General features: G+C 38.7%; 1 long non-coding RNA gene across 1 annotated transcript; it reads left to right on the forward strand.

Annotated features, from left to right (window-relative positions):
• Positions 1-7,723: 7,723 nt before the first annotated feature.
• On the forward strand, positions 7,724-14,650 carry LOC138759810 (uncharacterized). Its single transcript, XR_011355104.1, has 3 exons — positions 7,724-7,825; positions 10,923-11,030; positions 14,533-14,650. It is a non-coding gene; the product is annotated as an uncharacterized lncRNA (long non-coding RNA).
• Positions 14,651-17,703: the final 3,053 nt, after the last annotated feature.

Genomic DNA, 17,703 nt, shown 5'->3' on the forward strand with positions numbered 1-17,703 from the left:
GTTTCATTTGAGTATTTTAATATGTTGGATTCTTTTCCAAGGCAGTGGAGATTATAGATAAAGTTGATAGAGGGGAGGGGGAAATGTGTTATAGCCTGACCCACATTTACAATCCCCTGTAGTTTCTGCAGCCTTACACAGAGCATTCCATGTCATGTAGTATATGCGTTTATTGTAAATGTTGTTTTGTTCACAGTTGATATTGAATTGTGTGGCTCCCAAAATGATCTGCCACTGTGGTTTGCCCCACGTGGAATGTCCAAGACTGGTGGATCAAAATTGATTGCTGCTCTATTGTGTGAGTTGGAAGCAGATGAATTAATTGTACCATAATCTTTTATCATACATCATGTTCTCTGCTCCTATGTACATAATGACTAGTTAGAAGGTGGGGAGATTTCTTGCCAAACCTGATCCAACTCCCTTACCGATACACACTTCCACCAGTTTGTTACTTTACCACTCAAGAAAAATAATCCATAATTTTTTGCAGCTCCTACAGGATAAGTAGCTTTCTTTACATGTCACAGCAAAGTCTAATTAACTTGATGCAAATGTTGTTCATTAGGCTGAAAGTAATGCTGAGCATTCTGGGTACCTCTCCCAATTTTATCAAAAACTTTCACAATTTTAACTATTAATATTATTTACAACCAAAGTATAAATTTAGATGTCCTTTATCACAAAGCTGTGCAGTGAATAGGCCCACCCAACTTCACCTGCTTCAGCAATATCCTTCCTTCTAACATAAGGTCAGAAGTGGGGATGTTTGCTGACAATTGCCCAATTATCTATTTCATTCACAATGCCTCAGCAAATGAATCAGTTCATACCTGCATGAAGCAGGTAACAATCAGGCATGGGCCGATAAGTTGCATGTAAAATTTCTGCACATAAGTGGCAGGCAATGATTATCTCCAACAAGAGAAAGGCTGTGATCACCTATCCTTGACATCCATCACTCGACAACAAATTTTTTTCAAAAGCTTTGCTTCCTGGAAAAAAAATGGGGGATTATGATAAACAACTTCCAACTGGACACAAAGATAATTTCAGATTATCTGTATTATGTAAGAAGTTGAAGAAACTTGCAAATCTAAATAAGTCATATGCATTAAATGGTAGGCTATTGAGATGTGCAGAGCAACAAAGGGATTTAGGAGTTGTGGTAAATAGTACCCTCAGGGCTGATACTCAGGTAGATGGTGTGGTGAAGAAGGCATTTGGAATGTTGGCCTTCATAAATTGGAGTATTGAATTCAAGAGTAGGGAGGTTATGATGAAATTGTACAAGGCATTGGTGAGGCCAAATTTGGAGTACTGTGTACAGTTTTGGTCACCAAATTATAGGAAAGATATGAACAAAATAGAGAGAGTGCAGAGAAGGTTCACGAGAATGTTGACAGTATTTCAAGGTTTGGGTTACAGGGAAAGGTTGTGCAGATTGGGGCTTTTTTCTCTGGAGCGTAGAAGATTGAGAGGGGACTTGATAGAGGTGTTTAAGATTTTAAAAGGGACAGACAGAGTAAACATGGATAGGCTTTTTCAATTAAGAGTGGGATAGATTCAAAGTAGAGGGCATGGTTTAAGATTGAAGGGGGAAAATTATAAGGGGAACATGAGGGGAAATTTCTTTACGCAAAGGGTGGTGGGGATGTGGAATGAGCTTCCGACAGACGTGGTCGAGGCGGGATGATTGGTTACATTTAAGGAAAGACTAGATAGTTACATGGATAGGAGAGGACTGGAGGGGTATGGACCGAGTGCTGGTCAGTGGGACTAGGAGGGTGGGGATTTGTTACGGCATGGACTAGTAGGGCCGAACTGGCCTGTTCTGTGCTGTAAGTGGTTATATGGTTATATGGTAAACATTAAATTACTTTTAATTAATTTAGCATATTCAATCTCAAAATGATGCTGAAACACTGCGTGAGTTCAACTGAGGTAAAAATGTTTAGACACCGATTTTCATCTGTACTCAGCATCTGATGCCTCTCGTGTCAGTGTTCAACAATAGTTGGCCAGCATTGATGGATTCCAATTGCCCTGATATTGCTTTTCCATAGTTTCAATGTCCTGGTGAAATATTTCACCATATTCGTCACTGACTGAACCAAGATCAGCAGAGAAGAATTCTAAATACGAATGCAGAAAATGAATTTTCAATGACATGTTGCACTTCATGGTTTTGTATCCTTGAAGTAGACTTAAAATATGACAGGAAATCACAAACACGGGTTATATTTAACAAATGGGAAAATTTGAGATGCTTTTCATGATCAGCAATGCAAAATCTATAAAATACAACTAAAAGTGTTCAGGAAGCAAAATCTTCATTGCCCAGTGTAATCATTGCCAACTTCTCCAATATCAAGCTGTGGGGCACCATTGAGTGGTCACATAAGTAAAACGAAGGCTGTAAGAGTATGGTCTGATGAAATGTCACAGACCTGAAATGTTAACTTATTTACTCCCTGCACAGAGGCTGCGTGACCTGCTAAGTATCCAACATTTTCCATCTTTATTGCAAAGACTGGCTCTCCTGTAACCACTTGATCACCTCTGATACTCCAAAGTGTCTCCACTATCCGTATGGCAAAGGCTAACAATACTCAAAAAGTTCACACTCTCTAGGATCAACTTCTAATAGGAAATGTGATAAGTAAAAATACAAAAATGCTGAATTCAGCAGGGCACGCAGTGCCCATAGGAGGTAAAGATATTTAACTATTGTTTCTGTTCTCAGCCCTTCTTCGTGGTATGGAATAGGAGATTTGAGCTGGGTTTAGACTATCATGAGACAAGTTAATTTTCACCAGCTGATAATCAGTTGTTGCAGTTGTAATTTTGCTCTATATGATGGTTGGCTGAGGATGCAATTGTGCAAAGATACCACCTTTTGAATGATGACCAAATTCCTCTTGGCCAGAAACTTGCCAAACTTAGATTGGAATCCATTTCACCACCTCATACATGCATTCCCTCTAGTGCCGGCATACAATGGCTGTTGTGTACATTTTCTATAAAGTACACTGCTCCATGTTGTACTCCAAGATTATTCTGATCCACAGTGCTCTCCACTAAGAAGAAATAGACTGCTGCTGTAGGGGAACACAATTGTTTGCAGATTCCATCCAGTGCTACAGTGATGCAGATATCAGAGATACCATCTCACAGCTTGGATGACCAGATTTGATCCTGACCTTCAGAGATATCCAGATCTTTCCTCAAACTGTGAGAGTTTCCTCCAGGTGCTCCAGTTTCTTTCTATCTCCTGAATATGTGTAGATTGGGGAAGTTTAACCTGGACTGCCTTACCTTGTCCTTAGTGAGTATTAAATGTTAGGATCTGGGAGGAGTTAAATAAGAATATGAGAACAATAAAAAAAATTGTCGGATTAGTATGAATAGATATTTAATGGCTGGTGCACATCCTTGAAGACAGAAAGGTTTTTCTGTGCTATGAAATGATGATTCAAAAAAAAGTTATCAGAATGTAATCAGGTCGAAATCCTGGAAATCTTTTCCAACTTCATGTGGGAGAGCCTTCACCAGATGGACAGCAGTAGATCAAGAAGATGGCTCAACACCACCTTCTCATGTACATTGAGTACTTTGATGCACAAATCCCAGAAAATAAGAATGTAAAAATAAGTAATCACATTTTTCTCTACTTAGATAATCGAGAAAGAAAGGTGGTAAAATAAATAAATGTGAAAGGTGTCTGCCTCCACCATTAGTCACTGTTATGTCAGAGGAGGGAATCAGTGATGCTCTCCCCAGCTATCTCCACATCATTGCCTTCTGAAGTAACAAAGTGGCTTAAGGATGTAGCTGCTCAATTTCTTCTAATGTTACTGAAAAATACCAAATGGCTGAATTTCCTTAGGCCATGAACGTTAACAGGGTTTCTGCTGAACTTCTACCCATGCTACAGGAGAGTCAAGACATTCTGATGTTTCTGCAGGTATCACTCAGACTCTTTGACTGAGTTCCAGCAGGTAATCACCACCCCCACCCCACTCCCACTGCCTGCATACAACCACCACAATCCCTACTCAAGATGCTGATGTTCTCTACCCTATTCACTTCAGTTCTCACCAGAAAAGCCTTCCCCTCACTCTCCGTCACCCTACCCCCACCCATTTCAGGTTTTTTTCCTGTTCAACTAATGCCAATGTTTTACATTAGATCTCAAGAAATACTTTAAAAAGATCCCAAGATTCTTTATTGTAATAGAATAAAAATCGCAGATGCCATTTAGCAAACAGAAATGCTGGAGGAACTTGGCAGGTTAGGCAGTATCCATGGGTAGAAATGGTCAGTCAACATTTTGGGTCCGTACTTTGGTATCATTGTATTCCATCACTGAAGACAGCAGGCTTTGAAGAATATGTTTCTAAATCCTCTACCTAACCATCTATTGCCGCAACTTCAAAAGTCCACTTAAAACCTTCTGTTTTGAATCCGTGTTACCCACCTATAATTTGTGTGCCACCCCCAACTTGCTGCCCTGTGGACTCCTCACATAAAATATGGAAGATGTTATTTTTTCAAAGATATTCTCCAAGTGTAAGTCATAAGCACAAACTCTCCAAGAAGAAAATCACACAAGCAGACACAGATCATGTGTACTGGCTATAATATGCAGCATGGTCTTGTTGCTTGATGTAAAAGCCTGCAATTCAATCTCAGGCCTGAAACATTCATATGATTTATGACATCAACTGGGCCCTTCATTTAAATTACTGCAGCGTTACTGACTCTCAGTTGTGAGATATTCTATATGCGTTTGATTTGTTTAGCACCACACTGGGAAACTTATGGCAACTGTAGTCATTTCTTAGTTGGTGTGATTTAATAGCATCAATATATGGAGCAAATTAGGTCATTACATGAGAGATTTGAAATTATTCATGAGGTGAACTATGATTTTTGCCTTTTGGTTTTCATTAAGTCGGACAGCTAATTGGAGTCAAAGTTAGTCACTGGGCTCTATCGTAATTTCTGCGGCCACTTCTAGAGTTGCAGTAAGAAGGCTACTTGACCAACAGTTCTTCAAGCAGGAGGTAAATAATATTCTTCACCGTGTTGACATTTTATTTAGAGGATAAGTAATTGTGAACATGATTCAGCAATTAACGTGACACAGAACAGGCCTCATTTTACATATCCTGATATGCCGGAGTTTTACCAACTGCCTAAAATTCTTTAAAGGGTTTTCAGATTAATTACAGCCCAACAGAGAACATAAACACAAACATGCACACTAACATGCCTGCAAGCACACACATGGCACGTAATGAAAAATAATCAGACACGTTAGTTGCACTAATTTATTAACAAGCTCTATCATTTTTTTTTTCTTTTCAATCTTTTGTCTCATGCCAAAAAATAGAAAGCTCTCTTTTCTTTCCCAGTTTTCCGTTCCAAATTTTCTCCGTGATTTTTTTGGCTGGCTGGGTGCAATGACTACAGCATTCTCTCCCAGGTGACTGGTACATTTTCACAAGGCTTAATAATCATTATTAGAGACTCATCAATCATAAGAGGGGCAACATAGAAAAAGTTATCTTCACCTATGCTTGTACAGGCACCTACAGCAGGGATTGTTGGGTAGTAAACGGGACTGACGACCTGGCTGATTTTCACCTCCATAACCCCAGAGGTATTTAAACCAATTACAGTGCTTAACTGCCACCCAGGTTGAGATCAGTTAACTTAACACAGACAGGGAATCCACATTTGGGGCCTTAGACTGAGAATGGTCTGCATGGCTCAGCTGTCGAGTTTATAATGGAGCAACAACTTCTGCCTGGTGCATAAATGCTAGGTTTATCGCTTCCCAGAACATCTTCCATATTTTATTCTGACTTTTAAAAGAATGTCATTATGCTTTACAGTATATTTCAAATCTTGAATCAAAATTGACTGTTTTGTACCTCATCCTATTCCTCTTTTATCAGTGTCAGTCAGTTCAGGAGTACTTTCTGAACTATAGCGCAATGTGACATCTGATACAAAACGGAGACAAATTCAAAGAGCATATCACTGCCACAAGGGGAGAAATCAAGCTGAGTTTACAAATTAATTTGGTATGATAAATGTTGTCAATTTATTGGGAAAGTCTAAGTTTGGTCACAGGTAAGGCATATCTAGTGAAAGAAAATTGCAAACCATGTGCAAATGAATAATATTTTATTGAAATTGTTGTTTAAATGGTGTGTATTGACTAGATGCAACCAGAGAAAAATATCTGTATTTTTCTTTTAGTCATATAACTGATGGGCAAACAGGCAACAGAGGAAAACCTTTGATGACCGTTGGTTTAGCAGTCTGCGTATATTCAGCCTGGGTGTGTGTGGGGGTTGGGGTGGGTGGGGGAGGAAGGAGAGACCACGTTATATTCCTGTGTGGTCCACTGGAGAGCTCGATGTCTAGAGATTTAGTGTGTTAAAGGTGAGATGGGATTTTTTTTTCCAGTGTTCCTGACAGTCAAATTCAGTTTGCATAAAACCTTCAGTTTTGGATCAAGTGAAGTCTGAATAATTCAGAAAATTCCTTCGTGTCCCTGTCTTATATCTTCTAAATATCATTTGTGAAAAAATAGCAGTCAGTGGCCTTACTGCTGATTACATTTCATTGTTGATGTCACTTCTAATCTGAATAGGATCTGAGAGGGGTTTGGGGGTAAAACACATAAATGTTTAACACTTCCATTTTGTGGAAGTGTATTCTTGGACATAAATATTTGTAAAAATAGACATTTCTATTGACAATATCAGATATAAAGTCATGCAATAATTTGTTCATTCTTGGAAAAGGCACCATTATAATTAATGAGTAAATACTCCATTAGAGCAGGACTAGCTCAGGTAGGAAACGAAGATATTCCAAAGAAGACAGATGAAGAAAAAAAGAATTACTAATCAGAGGATGGACATTCACTGCAGTATTCAATGACCAGAGAACATAGAAATCTACAGCATAGTACCTGTCCTTTGATCAACAGTGTTGTGCCGACCTAATAACCCACTGTCTAGAATTTTCCTACTGCATAACCTTCCATTTTAGTCTCCTAAAATATCCTATTGTACCAGCCTCCACCATTGTTGCTGGCGGCGCATTTCATGCACCAACCACTCCTGTATCATTACTGATGCTTGGATGTTGAAACTGAGCTTTGAAAAAAACGTTAATTTGTGCTCTGCTTTCAGGCATAATGTTAATCATTGATCGAGTTAGAAATGAGGAAATTGCTTGTCTTACTTTCCATGTAATAATGAGAACATCTACCATCCAATCTTGTAGAAGTTTCTGTTAGAGGTAGCTATAATTGGCACTATAGTTTTTATCAATGTGATTTCAATTGTTTGAAATACTTCCTTTCACATTTTTAATTTGCTACAAAACTTAGACATTTGAAAGTTCATTTACTCATCATTTTACAATTATTTTTCACTCAGTTACCTCTTTCCCAAGTCATATATCTCTGGGCGGTTTAAGTTACTGAGGTTTGATGATTTTTTAACACTTACTTAAGACGTAGTGATTGGTAATAAAGGTCTCTTAAAACCTTTGCAATTGGCTGGTATTCAGCGTATGACAATGGTCCAATACAATTGGGCCTATTCAAGGAGCACAATGATTTACACAAGTCACGTGTCCATCAGTAACCAATGACAGCGATTACTCAGCCACCCACTCTGGCAGGATATTTCATTTGGAGAAACTGGATTTGTTCAATGATAGTCAGCTAACGTAAGCTCAATAAGCTTCACAACCCACCCATTACTGGGATGGGTGTTGGGGAGATGGCAGAGAGGTAAGAAAGGAAATACTAGATATCAACACAGAAGCTGTTTGATCTAATGAGTACTTTCAGCATTTTCTGGTTTTATTTCAGATTTCCAAGATGGGCTGAATTTGATTGAAATTTAGAAGTCAGATGTGAATTCAATGCTTATTGTTAGAGAACACAATTGTTTCTTCACAGTTTCATTCCCTTAAGTTCCTACGGGGCAAATGTTTGGCAATGCTTTATGTTTTGTTTGTGCTGAGTTCTTTTGAAGAGAAAGAAAGTATGCAGTGTTTTCATTTTTGCTATTGCCTCAAGCAAATAATGCAAGGCATTGCAGCATGACCTATATCATAGCGCAACAGAAAGTTAAAACAGAAAAAGGCAATTATTCTAAAATATCTCTGCTTAAAAATTGAAAGAACAATAATGCATGATAATCCTGCCTGTTAATTAGCTGCAGACTTTAGAGGGTAACCAATCTGTGACAGTTATCATTATCTTATCCTATCAATTTACCCCTAAATTAATTTTCCCTTAAAGGTAATAATTTTGTCACATCCACTGTTCCTTGTTATAGTAAGTTCTACATTCAAACTATTGTTCAAATATATAGGGTTCTCTTGAAATTTCTACTGTCCTTATTCATGATTATTTTATAGTGGAGATTCCAATTCTCATTCTCCCCAAAATGAGAACATTTTATTTGATCTTATGGATTAAAACCTTTGAGAAACTTAAAATCTGAACCTGATCTCCGAGAGTTACTACCTTCAAGGTTAGGCTTGTTGCATATACTTCATGTCTCTTGGTTTGAAGGCTGTGGTTCACATTCAATTCTAAAAGTCCAGACACACAAACAAAATTTCAAGTGATACTTCAGTGCTGTAGTGATGAAGAGCTACACCATCAGAGATCTAATCCTTTGAAAACTGGCTGCTCTCTCAGATGGATTCAAAAAATATCACAGTGCCATGCTGCATAAGGTCAGTTGTTGTGATACTTTGATGTTTATTGGCACAAGAATCCACTGCATCGGACGAGAAGACAGAGTCCAATCATTTTTGGTCCAGAAGAGCCAGGTGGACTTTGGAGGAGAAATCCTTGGGAATGTGAGTGATTATATCAATTGTAGAAGGGTTGGAGCAAGGATCAACAGCAGGGGATTGTGGGGGGGGGGTGGGGGGGGGGGCGGGGTGGGAGGGTTTGGTCGTTGGGTGATTGTGAATTGGGTATAAGAATGAAAGGTATTTGGGCATTTTTCTAGTGAGGTGAGACAGGTTATTTGAAGCCCTTTAGAAGAGGTATGATTGCTCCAGAGAGAAGGATTATAAGGTGTGTTGAATTAATAATGATCTTAAAGGGATATCCTTGTTTGTTTTTCCAGGGACCAATTCAGAAAGAACCATGCAGGTGATGCAGGAAAAAACTTGTTTCTTCATGAATGCCCACCATGCTTGTCTTCATTAGTCAGGGTGTTAAGTGGATCTGAGAATACTTGATAAACAAACACAAATACAGTGGCAAATTTCACCGTGCTTTATTATTGCTTTGCAAAGTATGAAACCTCCATTACAGCAAGAAGCACTGCCTCACGCAGATAGTCTCACTACAAGGGAGTCTGCCACATGTTCACAAGTTGCATATTTATACAGACAAACTTCCAGCTTTCCAGAACATTCAAACAGACTTTCACAATTCTCTTCCATTTAATTACATGTTTCTTAGGATTCGGGCTGTGTCCCTTACTCAATAATTAATAGCCTTTTACTGTTTTTTCCAAATAAGTAGTTGTTATTGTTCTTCACAATTAGTTTTAGCCTTGCTGAATCTATATAATCGTATGCTCTCTGCCTCTCTACCTTTCTCAATGTTTAAGTTTCACATCACAGGTGAAATGCATATAAAAGTTGGGAAATCATGTTGGAGCTCTATAAAGCATTGGCTTTGCTACATTTGGAGTGTTGTATGTCACACTATAGGAAGGAGATGGATGCTTTGGAGAAGGTGGAGACGAAGTTTATCTGGACTGGAGCTAATTAACCGTAAGGAGAGTTTGGACAAACTTGGATTGTTTTCTCTAGAGTGTCAGGGGCTGGTGGAAGGGGACATGACCTGATGGAAGTATAGAAATTATTAGAGGTTCTGCTCCATCCTCAACATTCATTGGAACGACTTCATCTCCAACATCGAAGTACTCGAGATGGCAGAGGCCGACAGCATCGAATCCACGCTCCTGAAGATCAAACTGCGCTGGGTAGGTCACATCTCCAGAATGGAGGACCATCGCTTTCCCAAGATCGTGTTATATGGCGAGCTCTCCACTGGCCACCGAGACAGAGGTGCACCAAAGAAGAGGTACAAGGACTGCTTAAAGAAATCTCTTGGTGCCTGCCCCATTGACCCCCCGCCAGTGGGCTGATCTTGCCTCCAACCGTGCATCTTGGCGCCTCACAGTTCGGCGGACAGCAACCTCCTTTGAAGAAGACCGCAGAGCCCACCTCACTGTCAAAAGACAAAGGAGGAAAAACCTAACACCCAACCCCAACCAACCAATTTTCCCCTGCAACCGCTGCAACCGTGTCTGCCTGTCCCGCATCGGACTTGTCAGCCACAAACGAGCCTGCAGCTGACGTGGATATTACCCCTCCATAAATCTTCGTCCGTGAAGCCAAGTCAAAGAAAAAAAGAAAGAGGCATAAATAGGGGAGATAGTCAGACTTTTTCTCTTGGGTTGGAAATGTCAAAGACTACAAGTTTTAAGGTGAAAGGGGGAAAATTTAAAGGAGATGTGCAAGGTAAGGTTTTTTTTTTACACAGAGAGTGGTATTTGCCTGGAACAGGGCAACAGGGAGGTGGTAGAATCAGACATTATAGTAGCGTTTAAGAGGTATTTCTTCAGGCAATTGAACAGTAATATGGACTAGGTGCAGTCAAATAGGATGAGTTTAGTTTGATATGATGGTCAGCACAGACGTGGTGGGTCAAAGTGCCTGTTCCTGTGCTGTACTTTGCTCTGTTTTTATCCTTTATACTAAATGGAAGAGCAGGTTCAAGAACCCATATTATTGATATTAAGATGTAATTTGAGGCATCATTCCACTGATTGAACTCTACTTCCCAGTTTGGTCCTCAGTGTTAAAACAGTGCTGGATTCCTAAACCATTGATGTAACAGTTGGACCACCACCAATCGTGGAACGCAACATTTCATCTTTCCTCAATTTGAAAAGGTACTTTTGATCTTGCTATTTCCTGTTTTGTAGCCAATATGTCAATTATTCTGCTGTTTTAAATTACATTTTTTTTACCAAACATTCCCCATTTGATTCAGTCACACAAGGTAGTCTGGACAAACAGGGGATCAGTGGCCAGGAGAATAGATCATTAAACCATTAGCTCGTAGGTCTCTTCAAAACTACTTAACCAGTTTACCCATGTGCATATATGGTTATACGCACATGTAAATACACCCCTGTCATGCCTACGATTATGTGCCTGAACAGGTCATCCAAGTAACACCTTATTACAGCATCTTTCATAATCACAGGATGCCCCAAAATACTTTAAAAAATGGTATTTTTGAAGTGTAGTCAATGCTCGAAACATAAAAGTGAATTTGCATATTGCAAATGTCCTGCAAGCAGCAATGTGATTGTGACCAGACCATCTGCTTTCACGGGACTAATTGAGAGATAAATACTATCCATTGTGTTAAAATAGTTCCAGCACTCCCCAGGATCTACATAATCCAAACTCTATTGTTGATCAGTTTTCATGAGAAAACACCATAGAACAGTGATAAAAAATATATATGCATTTTTCCTTATACAGTAAAAAAAGACCTTGATCTTCTGCTCATTGAAACTCCATTTGAATTAACTCTTTATTCAGAAATTGTGTTGAATGAGCAAAAGTATAGGTCAATACCAAGGTTAACCAGAGCACAAGAGAAAGTAGAGTAAACAGGAAGAGTGATTAGGTGACACAGAGCTGGATTTTAAAAAGCCAGAAGAGCTGGAGGACTTCTTTTTGTTAAGCACTCCTGAACTGTGCCAACAAATGTTAATCAGTGCTGGTGTAACTCAGGGCCTTGCTCCATATCTCTTGCTGTATCCACATTCTAAGAAAAGTTGTGTCATGCTGACACATTGCTGTAGGCCCACACTTGCTGCCCACTGTTCATGTTGCTTTCATGAACTGGCATCCATCTGCAGCTGTTTAGAACTGCGCTGGTGGTCTACAGCAGTTGGTGCATCAACAGGCACAAGTGCTGAGCTGCATCTGTGGCACGCATGAATGAAGACAATAAATGTGAATTTTCTGCTCACCTAAGAAGCAACATTTAAATTAACCCTAAAATGAAGAAAATTGGATTCCAAAACAACTAGGGGAAATATTCTTCCTTTATTTAAATAAAGAATCATAGCTGTTTTGTTTGAAGAAAAGAGGGTAATTTAAATAAGTGTAAACCTCAAAGGATATTTTATATAAGAATGGTTTCTGATATATATTAGTGAGTTTAATTACAAAACACTTTACAATCTTGGAATGAAGCAAACTATGATATTAAGCGTGGAACACATTAAATCCTGCTGCAAATGATCCTATTTAATTTAGTTTAATGAGATGTGATGTACCCTCGTTAAAAGGCCTAATGGAAGATTAAGTAAGGAACAGGCAGTACAAAACTCTCTTAAAATGTGAATTCTGGAAATGTTTTCTATTACTCTGTCTCCAGTAATGTTGACCTGCTACACCAGAGATCAGAATGAAATAGCAGTGCATCAAGAGTTCCAGACTCTTTAAAAGGATTTTCTTTTAACCTTTTCAGGACCAGCTTACATGGAACAGTCATTCAATAATTGATTTATAATTTTTCTTGTACAGGTACACAATCCTTTATCCGGACATCTAAAATCCGGAAAGCTCCAAATTCCGGCAAGTCGGGAGAGAGACGACTGCACGAGTTGGACGGGCTGGGGCGGGGTGGGGGGGGGAGAGACCATCAGGCGGGCAAGAGGGAGAGAACGGCAGCGTGAGTCAGGCAGGCGAGAGGAGGGAAGCGGCAGTGTGACTGGAAGGTGTTGGGGATGGATATGGTAGCACAATCCGGGTGGGCTTAAATCTGGCTTTCCAAAATCTGGAAAAATCCGAAATTTGGAACACACTGACCCCAAGGGTTCCGGATAAAGGATTGTGTACCTGTATTTGCATTTGGACCCAACATTAACATTTCAATTAAATGAACATAAGTAATCTTCATATTAACTAAACTTGTGAAGGTTTTAGCAACACGATTGTTGGCTGTTTTGCATTCAGTCTGAAAAAGGCATAATCTATTTTTGAACATAAAAGTAGAATGTTAAAAAACATACCTCCAGTTTAAAGAAAATAGCATTGGCTAATCTTCCTTTGTGAATATCTTCTCATTTGTGTACAGTGGCAGCACAAAGGAAATTGAAAAGTGAATGAAACAAGTCCAAGTGCTGAACTCTGAATTCTAGTAGTACAAAAAAAAATGAAAGATGTACTGCAAAGCTATTGGCGGAATTTCCAGTGAGATAACATTCAACGTAGCCAAATGATCCACTTTTTGCTGTGGTTACTCCCCAGGATTGAAATGTAAACACAAACAAGAAACGCTTAGGAGATTAGGCGTATCTTGATGAAGGGATCAGATGATAGTCTTTATTTTATGATCCTGGTTTTTGTTTTGCAGATGACACTAAGATTGGAGGTGCAATGGACAGTGAGGAAGGCTTACAAAGCTTGCAGAGGGATTGGGACCAGCTGAAAAAATGGGCTGCAAAATGGCAGATGCAATTTAATGCAGATAAGTGTGAGGTGTTGCACTTTGGAAGGACAAACCAAGGTAGGGTATACATGGTAAATGGTAAGGCACTGAGGAATGTGGTAAAACAGAAGGATCGGGGAATAAAGATGCATCATTCCCTGAAAGTGGAAAGAGTTGTAAAGAGAGCATTTGCCACATCATAAATCAAAGTACTGAGTAAAGGAGTTGGAGTTTTATAATAAAGTTGCATAAGACACTGGTGAAACCAAATTTGGAGTATTGTCTGCAGCTTTGGTCACCTATCTGCAGGAATGATTTCAATAAAATTGAAAGAGTGTAGAGAAGATTAACTAGGATGTTGCCAGGACTTCAGGAGCTGAGTTACAGGGACAGGTTAAACACGTTAGGACCTTATTCTCTGGAGTATGGAAGAATGAGGGAAGATTTGATAGAGGTATGCAAAATTATGATGGGTATAGAGTAAATGCAAGTAGGCTTTTTTCACTGAAGTTAGGTGAGGACGTCGGCAAAGGGTGAACCAGGAGAAGTTTAGGAGGAATTTCTGTATACAGGGAGTATGGAACAATGCCAGCTGAAGTGATGAATGTTGCTCAATATTAACAGTAAAGAAAAATTTGGACAGATACATGGATGAGAAGTGTATATAGGGATATGACTGGGTGTAGGTCATTGGGCCTAGGCAGAATCATAGCTCAGCATAGGCTAGAAGAGCCAAAGGGCCTGTTTTCGGTGCTGTAATGTTGCATGGTTCTATTGCCTAAACTGATGCTAAAGGCCTTGTGATCACACCCCAAATCCCTTATTGTAAACAAAATCCATTTTAAATTTTTTGACTAAATCTTTGTTTTAAACTAGTTCCAGCTATTTATTAATCATCCTATTATTAGTGATTCTTGTGATTTTATGTTTTTAAACAGGGAAGTCTGCAGATGATGGGATTGTAGCACAATACACAAAAGTGCTAGAGAAACTCAGTAGGACACACAGCATCGATTGAAAATAAAGGGTTACAAACATTTCAGAACTGAGCCCTTCATCAAGGTACGCCTGATCTCCTAAGCATTTCTTGTTTGTGTTTACATTTCAATCCTGGGGAGTAAATACAGCAAAAAGTGGACAATTTGGCTATGTTGGATGTTATCTCACCGGAAATTCTGAACAATAAAAATACATGGGCACTGTTCATGATTGGGATCCATTCCAAATAAGCATTTTTTACACTGAAAAACTTAATTTTTCTATATATTATGAGCTCTCTCATTCAGTTTCAAAGAAGCAAAATTGAAAATGTCTTCAATATTAATGCTTCTGAAGTTAATGTCACCTTATAAATGAATAGTAAAAGTAAATATTCTTTTTGAACATTCATTTTACACTCTTTGATGCAAATAAATTAGAATTTAGAATCAACTAAAATGAAAGCAAATATGTCCTGTTTATTTGGCTAATTAGTTGTCTGGCCATCACATAATGACAATATACTGTATATGTCACAAAATGGTTGCCTGGATTACTGCCAATATTGAAACAGAAAGCAAGAGTGAATTTACTGAGATTTCATTTGGCTTGTTCACATTTTAGAAACAAGCAACCCTTTAACAGTTGGTTTCAGATAAAATAAAAACTGAAAAATGTATTGGAATTTGATTTGTATCCCATAGCTAAACATGGTGAGCAGCAATCAAGAGTAATTATGGGAGTGCTTAGCTGGTTTATTTAAATAACATGAAGTATCAGGAAACATTGACAATTAGTCTCAAAGTAGTTCTTGTTTTGGTTAGTAATTTTAAATGTGAATGTTTTTTAAGAATTTAGGTTTATTAAAACAAGGAACTGATACAAAACAGAACACCTTAAAGTTTGGACAACAGCCTATTTAATGATAATCAACCTGCTATCAAGTGAGGTATGCACACATGGCCCAGCTTATTTAATATGCATTTAATCCCTACTGTGGGTAGCATCAACCCTCTAGTGGCCACCGTGGGCAATGCAGGGCTGAGAAAAATGTTTCAACATTGTCTTTGACATTGAGCCTGAAAGCATTGTTTTGGTTTCATTTTTTTCATTTTGGATTTGCATTTTTGTCATAATTCTTGTGTCACTTTCTTAATTTGACAAGCATTACATCTAAATTCTTCTTTAGCACCTGGCTAGAATCATTGGTTAAAAATCAAACTTTGTTTAGTTTTCCTTTTGAATGTAGGGTGATAAACATGACAGATAAATTGAATGCTATTTTTATCATTTCAAGTGGATTTGTTCACTACAAAGAGGAGATCAAATGGGTAATACCTGCTGTCAATCTTCTTCTACAAGGTTGATCTGAGTAAGTTTGGCTGGGGAAGAAAAAGGGACATTGATGCTGGGGGGAGGGGGGCCTGGTGTTGGGATGGTGGTGTCTGTGGGGGCAGGGGAACGAGGCAGACTTTGAATCTGACAACTTGCCAAAGCTCAGAAATGTACAGGGCAGCTAGTCCCTTTAGACAGCTGCAATGTTTCATGGCGTCATGTCAGTGAATTTCTACAGGCCATACTGCCAGAGACCACAAGATGGTTTCGAACAACGGTTCAGTTCATGAAATTCTTTTTTTAAAATAGAGAGTTCTACTGCTGAGTGGGCAGTATACATTGAATGAACAAATTAATGAAAATGCTTCACTTACATAAGATTTGATTGCTCCTTCATGCAAAATTGCTTGCAGATTGAAAAACAGTGAGATTTGTTTCACACTCTCCGGCACATTCTACATTAGCACTTGTCAGTGCAGCCATTAAACAAAGTCACTGCAGAAATTTAATTACAAAACCATTTATTTTATTGGAATGAAAATAAATGAAAGCTACCTCAAATGCATTAGGTGGGTACAAAACATGTTCTCCGGATAACACCCAAGGGTAGTGAGACTGCTGTAAGAATAATGTTCCTTTCATGTGCAGGAGGAACCAATATTAGAAACAGCTGCCTTAAAGTCACTCTTTATTTAAGTTCAATTATAAATTAAAGAACAACCGCTTTAATGAAGGGGCTATTTATATTTGAAGTTACTCAGCTGTGGTGTTCAATCCTGGCTTCTTCCTTCACTCAAGTATATTATAAAAATCTGCCTGTGTTTGCACGTAAGTGTCTGAGAAAGCTTAACAGATAGTTTAGTGCTGGCTTAGCTCTGTGTAGCTCAAATGGGGCCTTTTTATTAGAATCAGAATAGGTTCTATTTTCACCAAAGCATCTAACTCGCATATAAAGAGTAGTTGAGAGGACTTTATTTTTCAATCATGTCAGTATTCCATAGCCTTAGCTGTAGCAAAAAAATGTAAAATGTCAACCTGGAAATCAGAAGAGAGCCTGAGAGTACAGCAATGATACATGGAAATGAATAAATGTATTCCATTGGAAAAAATAACATATAATCTAAGAAATAACGTCACAGTATTCGAACAAATTTGGGAACCGTACATGGAACACAACAGAGAGAGCCTACCTCGGACCTCCACCCCCCAAAATGTTACAATGAGAAGAAGACGAAATGAACTGACCCAGTGTGTTAAAGTAGATGACACAATTTTCTTGTTTATTCTCATTGTGTGATGACATTGTTTAATGGGTTTAATGTATTGTATATGTTGAACGTTTAGTGGGTGGGGAGGGGGGTGGGAAGGAGGGAGGGAAGGGAGGGGGGGGAAAAAGGGGAGAAAATGACACTGTATATTCATGAGGGAAATGTTTGTGTGTATTTTGGTTAATATGGTTCATAGCGTGAAAAAATTAAAAAAAATTTTAAAAGTCTTGTCAGTATTCCTTCAGTAGCATGCAAACTTCAATAAAACTCTCCCCCTTTTGCTTTCCCAAGGAGGTGTCCTCAAAGGTTAAACCACTGGCATGTGGCAGCGTTCCACCTAAGGCAAGCAAAAAGTAGATATGTCGCAGTATGCCATGTGTATCTTCTTTCAGTACTCTAATCAGGAATGTAAGAATGCGATCAGACTATGTTTGAACCTGGCTGTGATTTAATGTTGAATTTGCTGTAGAGATATAGTGCCATTCCCAGCATGAAAAGATGCAAAGGCCATTCGCATTACATCCCAAC

This window comes from Narcine bancroftii, chromosome 4, assembly GCF_036971445.1.
Source record: "Narcine bancroftii isolate sNarBan1 chromosome 4, sNarBan1.hap1, whole genome shotgun sequence".
Classification (NCBI taxonomy): Eukaryota; Metazoa; Chordata; class Chondrichthyes; order Torpediniformes; family Narcinidae; genus Narcine; species Narcine bancroftii.